The sequence below is a fragment of the Pseudochaenichthys georgianus genome, chromosome 18 (genome assembly GCF_902827115.2).
Source record: "Pseudochaenichthys georgianus chromosome 18, fPseGeo1.2, whole genome shotgun sequence".
Taxonomy (NCBI): Eukaryota; Metazoa; Chordata; class Actinopteri; order Perciformes; family Channichthyidae; genus Pseudochaenichthys; species Pseudochaenichthys georgianus.
This window is the reverse complement of record NC_047520.1, coordinates 993,933-1,006,209: the sequence shown is the minus strand read 5'-3', so window position 1 is coordinate 1,006,209 and position 12,277 is coordinate 993,933. Positions and strand designations below refer to the sequence as shown.

Genomic DNA, 12,277 nt, shown 5'->3' with positions numbered 1-12,277 from the left:
TCCTTCAGGACACAGACTACGATGTTCTCCTGAACACGGTGCAGAGCGGGCCTTCCTCACATCAACTCCTCCCATCACGTGGTCATCGTCGGGGGCCGGGGCTGCAGGACTGACGGCTGCAAAGCTGCTGCAGGATGCCGGGCACCAGGTGCACGCTCTAATACACTTTATATACTATGTATCATGATCTAAGGACTTTATAATATATATATAATATATTTAATAATAAGAGTTAGGAGAAAAAAGTGCTTTATTAAAAACTATGTATCATGATTTAAAGGCTCTAAAATGAAATTTGGGTCGTGAAAATAAATGGCTTTTAAAAACACGGTGCATGCTCCAAATATACCTTTAAACTATTTTTCATGACTTAAAGACTCTAGGAATTAACCTGTTAAGCCGGGACAAACATCTTTCAAGAAACAGCGTCTCAGGGCTTTTAAACATTTAAAAAACTATGAATGTGTCCATACCCACTTAACGGAATAAACTCAGCTAACTGACGATATGAACCATTTTTAACGAAATAAAAACACAAATCTAAGACCGAGCCTCTGAATTAGCACTAAGTGAAAGAGTGCTAACGCACTTAGCACATAACTCACTGTATAAATATTGTATACTTCACCGGATCTGCACAAACTACATATCATATGAAAGCTGAGATTCTACGGATTCCAATGGTATAAGTAGCATCCCACGGCCGCGACCAAAATTCGTGGCAGCGAAAGCCAGGAAAGACAACACACAACTTCACTTAATACGTCTTACCTTTGCTGTTGTTCTCATCAAAAAGTTGTGTTCAAGGGCATTACAACACATATAAACGCTGTTGAAGGTTAATCCAATCTCTCTGTGTCACTTTGAAATTATTACTGATAATCCATCATAACATTATGTCAATAACCGGAGTTTTCATATATAGCTGCTATGAGAAACATGAGTGTATTAGAGCTTCCGGTGTTGGGCATGATGGCTGCGCTGCACCAATGGTAATGTTTAGATGAATTTAGGAAGTTCCCTTAAATTCTATTGGCTCTAACGTTTCAAAAGAGATGTCAATCATCAAAATCGACCAATGGTTTCCAGAGATATGGCAAATAAACCCAAATCCACCCAAATGACCCCAGAGGTGTTTTCTTTTCTAAACCTCTATAAAAAGGTCAAATGTCACTTGTTTTGCATCAATCTTGATACATGGTACTTATTATATGTTATATTTGGATTCCTAAAGCTCTTAGTCTATCCCATCATTCAAGGGTTGTTTTCACTACAAGTAATGGTTTATTTTGGACGGACTCTATAATTTAAATTGTTTTACAATCTGAATTTACTTTAAAATAAAAAACATCTATATTGATTCTGACTTTTCTACATCCAACTCACAGGTTTATCACTGCTTTCAGAACACAGATTATTAATTTAACCCTTTTAGAAGTTATGGTCATTTGCCTGAGACCTGAAAAACAGGCTCAGGGTTTAACAGGTTAAGAAGAAAGAAAAAGTGCTTTATAAAACAAATTCTCAACATCTAAATTCTAAAGGCTCTAAAATAAAATGAGATTAATTAAACATACTTTATAAATCTATTTATCATGACCTAAAGACTCTAAAATAAGGTTTTATTAAATTAAAGTTGCTTTTTGTTATCATGATTTGAAGCTTTCATTGTCAGATGCACAAGGAAACCCCAGGCTCCTTAAAGGATGCAACACCTGAAGACTGAATAAAGATTTAATTTAAAGGTTGTTTTTTGGGGGGAAATCAGGAATGTAATGACGTTATCTTAATTTGTTCTACAAGGTAACCATAGTAGAGTCCAGTGAGCGTATTGGAGGCCGAGTGCATACCCACAGGAACGAGGAGGAGGGATGGTTCGCTGAGCTGGGAGCCATGAGGATCCCCAGCTTTCACCGGGAGTTCAGACAAGACAAGTTTGAAGAAATAAATCTTAGTTCGCCTTAAACGTCTCCTATTAAGGCATATACAAATGTATTAAAAACATGTCTGAAGTGTTTTGATCAAAATACCAAACAGATCACCCATTCTAGCCTCAAACCCCTCTATTTCAGCTGTTACTAAAGTGCTGATTCTGGGTCTGTAGATTAACAAATCAAAAACACATCAAGCATTATTTCTGAAACAGTATGGAGCTCAAACTCTCTCTCTCTCTCTCTCAGGTTTACCACAAGGTGAGTTCCTTTTTATTTCCTGCTTCTTCACACAGACTCTCTCCAGTACAGGTTAGCTCTGAGTGTTAGCGTTGCTAATGTAAACACAGACCATATTTACTTCCTAAATATTTCTCTCATTGTTTCTGACAGCAACGTTTCTGATTGGCCCGTGGGTGTAGAGACCGCCCACATTTTAGTAATGTCGTCAAATCTGGATCAGCTCCGTTGTTCCCCCATTTTTATGGATGTGGGTACGGAGGAAAAGAGAGGGTTTTTATTCTCTGACACTTTGTGAGTCTCCTGACACACCAGGGTCACACCGGGGACACATCAGGGACACACCAGGGACACACCAGGGACACACCAGGGACACACCGGGGACACATTTATGTAGAAAAGACATCAAAAAGTGCATTTTGCATGATAGGAGACCTTTAAGTCTGAAACATGTGAATGCGTCTGTTGGCAGCATCGTCCTCTGGTTTGCTAAAGAACTGGGGGTGAAGCTGAATCCATTCATCATGGAGGACGTGAACACGTTCTACCTGGTGAACGGGCTGCTGAGGAAGACGTACGCTGTGAAGTCTGATCCAAACATCCTGGAGTATAACGTGTCGGAAGGCGAGAGGGGGAAGTCTGCAAACCAGCTAATGCAGAGAGCTCTGCAGAAGGTACATTGCACATAAACACAATACATTGTAATAATAATACTAATAATAATTGTAATAAGATTATAAAAGTAAAACAATTATAATAATGATAATATAATAATGGCAAATGAATTTACCCAATATCACAAGAGAGAATATTCAATATTGAATAATTGCTACACAGATTTTCTCTGAACGTTTGTTATCTGTTATCGCTTGGTGTTTCTCCTCACCCACATATGCAGATAAATAACAAATAACAGCTGAGAGGTTAATTATGTTCCCCTCCAGGTGAAAGACGAAGTGAGGCACATGGCTGCAAGCTGCGCTACAGAAGTACGACCACTACTCGTTGAAGGTGAATGTAATTTTTATTTCGTAAATGTGTTCATTGTAAAAGAATGTATTTGATTTACTTCCAAAGCACATTTTACAAGGGTAGAACACATTTTAGTTTTGATGAAAGACAGAATTTTGTAATGACTATAATGTAGAAACCCTCCCTGTGTTGTTTCCCAGGAGTATCTGAAGGCAGAAGGTGGCTTGAGTCCAGAGGCGATTAGGATGATCGGAGACTTGCTGAACGAACAGAGCCTGATGTACCTCGCTCTGACCGAGATGATCTACGACCAGAGCGACATCAACGACAACAACCAGGTACCGTTTTACAGTTTCACCTTTTCCTTAATTCATTTACGTAACAGAACGGTGCAGCAATGAGGCTTAACTCTTGTGTGGTGTTCATATTTCTGTTACTCAGCCAGTGTTCGTGGGTCTGGTGGACCCCCTGCTTTTAGGCTTCAATTCAACACAATCAAACTATTTTATGTTAAAATACTCAACAGATATTTACTTCATCTCAATTACAATCACTATAAACAGTACATATGGTTAATATTTGCCCTTTTACATTTGTTAGATCACATTAATGAATTAAAGTGCTACTCGTTTTTTGCTGACCGGCTGGTCCTATGGCTCAATCTTTCCATTGTTACTAGCTGATGCTCAATCTCATCCTCTTCTTCAAAGTCACTGTCAGACTCAGAATTCTCAGAAATGTGATCCTCACATTCTGAAACCTCTTCCTCTTCCTCTACATCAGTGGTTCCCAAAGTGTGGGGGCGCGCTGAAGCATGACAGGGGGTGCGCGAGAGACCAGGAGGAAAAAATGGTTATTAAATCTTTTTATCTTAGCGGTGGTGACGTGAAGTCATGTGACCGTGCTGTAGTTCCTTTAATGCCCAACATTAGCCTCCTTTAGCTTAGCGGTGGTGACGTGAAGTCATGTGACCGTGCTGTAGTTCCTTTATAGCCCAGCATTAGCCGCCTTAGCCTAGCGGTGGTGACAAGAAGTCATGTGACCGTGCTTGTAGTTCCTTTATAGCCCAACATTAGCCTCCTTTAGCTTAGCGGTGGAGACGTGAAGTCATGTGACCGTGCTGTAGTTCCTTTATAGCCCAACATTAGCCGCCTTTAGCTTAGCGGTGGTGACATGAAGTCATGTGACCGTGCTGTAGTTCCTTTATAGCAGGGGTGGGGGAACCTCCGGCCTCCGGGCCGTATACGGCCCGCGAGACAAGTTGGTACGGCCCTCGAGGTAATTTATAACACACGCAAAAAATAAAAAATGAAAGAAATCTAGACCGCAAAAAAATTAAACAAGCGAGTGCCTGTTTTCCTGGCCACGGTCAGGGTCCTTGAACACAACACGATCCTAACGTGTCATCACGTGGTATATGTCTCGACTGACAGGGGTGCAGTTCTGACGGAGAGCACCAGAACGCCACTCCAGCACTCAGAAATTGCAAGTACCGATAAGTCCATACACATGCCGCAGTTTCTGCGTGTCTTCTGTCTTTAGTTGAAAGCCCAGTGGCGATCTGCTCATCGTCATACTGATCAGACAGTCAATAACTGTGTTGTTATCATTAGCATCTGGTTAGCTAGCTATGCTAACGAATATAAGAAGCTTTGTCTACAACCAGTGAGGTAAAGGCACATCTTTATATGATCATTATAGTTATCAAAAAAATAATAGAATAAAGTAAACAGGTATAAAATACTATATGACAGTTATTAATAAAGAAGAATACAGTTTGAAAGGAGAGTGATTTGTCAAATATCCATAAATTAAAAGAAAATCTGCTTACAGTTGTGTTTGGGTGTTGAGAGATGTATCCATAGATCTCCTAATGTTGCTCTCAAAGTGCACCAGATTGATGCTTTTAACTTCAACATTTAAAAAAAAATCTTCCCAGGGGAGCATGCCCCCCGGACCCCCGTAAAGGAGGTTAGGTCCCCCCCCCCCCACTTAAATCATGTTCACATGGATAGGAAACTAAATACATTTGCACACATCTTGTGTCCATATCTTTCTGTTTTGGTGGTCACGCCACACCCTGCACGTGCATGCATACGCGAGTCATAGTGCGATATCTGGATTAAGAGGTTGCTTTTTCTTTGCACAGAATGAAATGAATGGGCTGTGATTTTAGTTTTTTTAAGCAGAGGTCAATAACTACGCGATATACGCTCCTCACACCGCGTATCGCCGCTCCTCTTGCCGCTCCTCTTGCTGCTCCTCTCGCCGCTACTCACACCGCGTATCGCCGCTCCTCTCCAAGCCTGTGCTACCGGCGGAGATGTAAAGTGGATTAAATAGCCGGTGTAACGCGGTGGGATTACCTTCTCTACTCTGCTGTGCTGCTGTAGCTGAGGCCTGGTTTCACCTTCTCTGCTCTGCTGTGCTGCTGTAGCTGAGGCCTGGTTTCACCTGCTCTGCTCTGCTGTGCTGCCGCCCGCTGAGGCCTGGTTTCACCTGCTCTGCTGTGCTGCCGCCCGCTGAGGCCTGGTTCCACCTGCTCTGCTCTGCTGTGCTGTGCTGCTGTAGCTGAGGCCTGCTCCACCTTGCTCCGGGAACAGCGTGGATACTGTTGTGCTGGACTGGGAGAATGGCGGGTGTCGTGTTTCTGCTGTGCCTTTTCTTGGCTGTGCTGGACAAGGAGAAGATCGCTAGTCGTCCTGAACAATCTACTGGATTCGGGTATGTTCTGCCGCCCGCTGTGGACATCCCCTGTACAGTTTCGGAGGTGTTGCACAAACAATTGCTGGTTGCACTGTCGCGGACATTCATTTCGGAAAATGTTTGTCTTTCTCACATGCCTGCCACGATGGTCCTTCAGAATTGTTTTTAAACTCTAATCTCATTTTCGCGAAGTTTGCTGGTGACTCTAGAACAGCTGACAATGTATGTGTGTTGATTAAGAGGAAAAGGTGCTTAGTATTTTTATTGTTGTTACTATCAGGAAATGTACAGCCAAATCCAGGTCCACCTAGCAGTATTAGTCAAATAGCTACTCCTGCTGATTTTATATCTAGATCTGGGCTAGGTTTAATTCATTTAAATGTGCGTAGTCTGTTACCTAAATTAGATTTTGTCCGTATTTGGGCGAGTTCTACTGATGCTGATTGTCTTATCAGAAACGTGGCTAGATCAATCCATTTTGGCCTCTGACATTTACATAAATGGTTACAGTGTATATCGTACTGACCGCCCTAAAAAAGGTGGTGGCGTTGCCATTTATGTGAAAAATAAGTTTTGTGTAACTAATATGGTTTCCAAATCTGTTGGTAAACAGCTAGAATTTGTAGCCGTGAATATTGAGGTAACAAAGGGTCAACAGGTCATGGTGGTGGGCTGCTACAGGGCCCCTTCGGCTGTCAAGGACTCTTTATCATCATTGGCAAAACTGTTATCGCAACTTTCCTACAAGGAAATAGTGCTGCTTGGTGATTTTAATTGGGACTGGTTAACTTCTGTGTCAGAGGATTTTAAAAACCTGTGTACCTCATTGAATTTTACCCAGATTATAGACAGTCCTACTCGCCCAAATATTAAGTCCCCAAATACATCCTCCTTAGTTGATCTAATTTTAACAAATGTTCCACATAAATACTCATCTGTGGGAGTATTTGCTAATGATGTGAGTGACCACTGTGTTGTAGCCACAATTAGGGACACTAAGGTCCAAAAGTTAAACCACGTATCATCACAAAGAGAGACAAAAAACACTTTGTGGAGCAGGGTTTTTTACATGATCTGTTTGATTTTGATTGGGGTAGAATCAATTTGTGTGCTGATGTAGAAACTGCATGGTCTTATTTTTATCTTGGTTTTATGAAAATTATAGATAGACATGCACCTCTGCGTAAATTTAGAGTGAAGGGACGAAACAATCCCTGGTTTTCTGCTGAGCTGTCCAGTCTCCTTCATGAGAGAAATAATGCTTGGGCTAAGGCTAGGAAATCAGGCTCAGAGGTAGAATGGCTACGTTTTAGGCAGCTAAGAAATAGCTTCACATCCCAAATAAAAAGTGCTAAATCAAAGTACTATTTGTCGGTTACCACAGAAAACCTGAATAATCCTAGGAAATTTTGGAAAGCCATAAAATCGATTTCCACTAGTGATATCCCAAATGAGCTACCTCCGTGCCTTACCACAGCATCTGGCACTATATCAGACAGGGCTACTATGCTAAATTGTTTTAATAAGCATTTTGTGTCTTGTGGCTCTCTGTTTGGCTGTGTCTCCTGTGAACGCTCCAATCCTTGACTCTGAACAATGTGGTCTGGAAAACCCTTTCAGTTTTACTCCTTTAACTGTTGGTATTGTTCATGAAGCATTATCCAAGTTAGATCCTAGGAAACCGGCTGGCCCGGACAACGTAGAACCTTTCTTTTTAAAGATAGCTGCAGATTTTATTGCTCCACCTCTTACTTCTCTTTTTAACCTCTCCCTCAGCACGAACACAATTCCAAAAGTATGGAAGTCTGCTTATGTCTTGCCTTTACTGAAAGGAGGGGAGGCAACTATTTTAAATAACAATAGGCCAATCTCTAAGTTGTCAGTTCTGGCTAAGGTGCTCGAACGCTTAGTGAGTGAACAGGTAAAGGAGTTTTTATGTAACAATGACATCCTGTCTAAACATCAGTCAGGCTTCAGAAAGAAACACAGCACCATCACTGCGACAATGAAAGTGGTAAATGACATTACTACTATTTTAGATAATAAGCAGAGTTGTGCAGCTCTGTTTATTGACCTTTCCAAAGCGTTTGACACCGTTGATCATCGCATCTTAAAGCAGAGGCTACTCAGTATAGGCATATCCAGCCATGCAGTGGGGTGGTTTGTGAACTACCTCTCTGAAAGGTCCCAATGTGTTCACTTTGATGGGCTGTCTTCTGAGTGGTTAAACATTTCTAATGGTGTACCACAAGGTTCTGTTTTAGGACCACTTTTATTCTCCATATATATTAACAGTGTAGGTGATAATGTGGATGAAGCTACTTTACATTTTTATGCGGATGATACTGTAATGTATTGTGCAGGTCCCTCCATTAAAGAGGCTGTTGTTAAATTACAAGCTGTTTTTAACACTATTCAGACTCAGCTCTCTGAACTAAAGCTTCTTTTAAATGTAGATAAAACCAAGGTAATGCTCTTTTCAAAAGCTAAAAAGACTCCAGAGCCTGTTTTAGATATTGTAACTATGCAAGGAACAAAACTTGAAGTTGTTGCCTGTTACAAATACCTTGGTATCTGGCTTGATGATTGTCTCTCTTTTAAACTTCATGTCAATAACCTGCTAAAAAAACTGAGGGTTAGGCTAGGTTTCTTTTTCAGAAACAAGTCCTGTTTCTCGCTTGAGGCCAGGAAAAGGCTAGTCACTGTGACCTTTTTACCTGTGCTGGACTATGGGGATTTGTGTATATGAATGCACCTGCCAATTACCTGAGCAAATTGGATGCTGCGTATCACAGTGCTCTGAGATTTGTCACAAATTGTAAAGCGCTTACTCATCACTGTACACTGTATACCAAGGCAGGTTTACCATCTCTCTCTGTACGGAGGCTCAGTCACTGGTACACTTTTATCTATAAAGCTTTGTTGGGTAAACTCCCGTATTATATCTGCTCGCTGATAACACAGAGAGTTGCAAGCAGCTATTGTCTGAGGTCACATGATGTGGTCTTGTTAGATGTGCCAAGAGCAAGGACTGTCTCAGGTAAGACAGCTTTTATGTGTGCAGCTCCACTTGCTTGGAACAATCTTCAGCAAGAATTGAAACTGAGCAATCTCATTCCTCTGCATGTTTTTAAAGCTAGGGTAAATGAAATGCTTGCCGATACAATGGGCACTTGTAAATGTCTATAACTATGTATCCTGTAAATATAATGTATAATGTCCTTTATTGTTTTATGTTTCATGTGGAACCTATATGCTGCAGGTCTCCCTTGAAAAAGAGATCTATGATCTCAATGGGACCAATCTGGTTAAATAAAGGTTTGAAATGAAATGAAACTTGTACGGCCCTCTGAGGATATTGTAAAAATTGAAATGGCCCTTGAGAGGAAAAAGGTTCCCCACCCCTGCTTTATAGCCTAACGTTAGCTTTTGTACTTCAAAGATCATAAAGTGGTGTGAATATGTGGAGTTTCAGATTTAAGGCGAGACACAGGCAAAAAATCGTTTTTCAAGTACTGGTCAATTTTGAGATTTTGTGCTATTTTGATTCTATAACATGTTTTCTTTCAGGCTTTTGGAAGGAAAACGTACAAAATACACATTTAAGTGTTTATTTTACTATAGTTTGTCTATTTGCGTCTGTATATTTCTCCTAAATTCACCGCTGACCGCTGTGTGCACCATGTCAACAGAGGTATCGCTGGAAAGCTGTGTCTCTCCTGCACAATCTCATCGGATCCAAATATGGTCAATTCCTTTGTATCAGCAACCAATCGTGAGAGCACAAAGGGGTCTTAAACCAAGAAACGAAATCTCATTGGCTGGTGTCAATTTCTGACAATGTGATTCGTTCAGATGCGTCACGTGGTGTGCTAAAACACTTCCTGGTTAGCTTTCCGCTAGAAATATAAATCTCAAAATGCCAAAAGAACGCCGAAAAAAACGTTCACAGAGAAGACGACAACAATTGTCACTTGCACGAATCAAGGTTATACAAAAAAAATGACCCGAACATGAAATACCTTCACGGAGTGCGTCGAGGGGCAAGCTGTCATCCAAAGAACAGGAGGGTTCAGCTAGCGCCTCACTGCAATCTTTAAAGGTCGTTTTCTCAAAATGAGTTGTTTCTCCTACTCTGAGTTCGAAATTTCAACTTCAGTAGCACGTAGAGACACCAAACCTTCCAGTTATATTCCTATCAATATTATGAAGGCTTTTACAGAAGGGTGTTTCTATATAATTCATAGCCTGAATTATACAACATTGTATACCTAAAAACATGGCGAAAATGGATATTTTCGGGCTGTTGACAGTATTTTCCGATTTATGGAGTGATAAAAAGAGATATCCAATATCCCTTCTGTAAAAGCTTTAGATACTAATATGACTACAAAATGAAACAAGAATTTTGAATCTGGCTATATCCAAAGTTCAGATTTCGATATATGTGCATATTTAATGAGATAATGGATAATTTGCATATTTAAACATGCTATTTCAGATACAAAAGACAATTGCCTTATTGTAAGTAATTGACTGGAGACATTTCTAGCTGATACCTTTAAGTTAAAAAAATTACCCTATTCACCTGGGGTGTCTCGCCTTAATCAACATGTGTTTTATTGCCTCTCCAACGGCACACATATAGAGAAATCCAGAGATCACTGATCAGATATTACTTACATTTGTGGCTGATACAAGGAAACTAAAAATGTTTTCTCTTACAGGTACTATGAGGTGAACGGCGGGTCTGATCTGCTGACCACAGCTTTCCTCAATGTCCTCCACGTCCCCATCCTCCTCAACTCTAAGGTCAAACGTATCCGCCAATCAGATCAAGGGGTAATCGTGTCCTATCAGACTGATCAAGAGCTTCTTACTGACCTTAATGCCGACGTCGTCCTGGTGACCACCACGGCCAAAGCTGCCCTTTTCATGGACTTTGTTCCACCTCTGTCCATTAAAAAGATGGAAGTCCTAAAGGGCGTCCACTACGATAGCTCCACTAAGATCATCCTCACTTTTAGAGAGAAGTTTTGGTTGGAGGACGGCATCCAAGGCGGGTATAGCATCACAGATGGTCCTGCTCGGTTCATCTACTACCCGAGTCACAGTTTCCCGAACAATAAGAACATCGGGGTTCTGCTGGCTTCCTACACCTGGGCCGAGGACTCCCTCCTCTTCCTGGGAGCGACCGACGAAGACCTCAAGGTCTGTAAAGTGCCCCGATAAACATTCCTGTTTGTCATCTTGCAATATACTTATTTATATAAATAGTTATCACCTCATTAAACCGTATTTGATTTTGTCTTACTTTACATTATTTAATTTCATCCAAGTTGAAATAGAAATTAGTTCCAAAAAAATATCGAAAGAAACATGATAAAAACTGTTTAGCTCTAAACTATTGAAAAATAATGAAAAATATTTCTGAAAAAAGTCAAAGTATAGTTTGTAAAAAAACACAATGAAATAAGTCGGGAAAAAGAATAAAGTCAATAAATAATACAAAAAGTCACAGTATAAATTGTTAAAATAAACTATATTGTCAGCGTAATTAAAAAAAGTATTTATCGAAATAGAAATCACCGCAATAAACCGTATTTAATTTTGTCTTAATGTACATTATTTAATTTCATATTCTATTCTTGTACATATCATATTCTATTGACATGTATAGAGACTTTTTGCACTACTTTTTATTTTGTTTTTTTGTATTTTATTATAAATGTTGCATTGTTGGAGGAGCTCAGGTCAGAATAATTTCATTGTCATTTCTACACTGTTGCTTTGAGCATATGATGATAAAACCTTTGAATCTTTGAAAAAGGAGCTGGCGCTGAGAGACTTGGAGCAGATCCACGGGAAGAAAGTGAGGGCTCTTTGCACCGGGGTGGTGGTGAAGAAGTGGAGCGCCGACCCTCACAGCCTGGGCGCCTTTGCTCTCTTCGCTCCCTACCAGCATTCTGAATACTACTCCGAGGAGCTATTCAGAAAGGAAGGCAGGGTGCACTTTGCCGGGGAACACACCGCCGTCCCTCACGCCTGGATCGAGACGGCCATGAAGTCTGCCATCAGGGCGGCTACAAATATTAACAAAGAGGCAGCGAAAACTCAACAGCATGACGAGTTGTAGCATCTTAAATCCTGCAAATACTAGAGCTCACTTTAGTTTTAAAGCCCTGATGCAATAAGCAGAAACACCAAAAGTAAAGTAGAAGTACTCAGATCTTGTACTTGATTACCAGAGTGTAGGAATACTCTGTTACAGTAAAAGTCCTGCATTCAAAATGTTCCTCAAGTGAAAGTAGAAAAGTATTCTCATCAAAATATAGTGAAAGTAGCGACAGTAAAAGTAGTCATTGTTTGATTGGTCCATTTCAGAATAATATATATGATATGTTTTATAATGATTGATCATTAAAGTG

General features: G+C 40.5%; 1 pseudogene; it reads left to right on the top strand.

Moving 5' to 3' along the window:
• The first annotated feature begins 2 nt into the window (after positions 1-2).
• Positions 3-11,994, top strand: LOC117463992 (L-amino-acid oxidase-like; annotated as a pseudogene).
• The last annotated feature ends 283 nt before the right edge of the window (positions 11,995-12,277 follow it).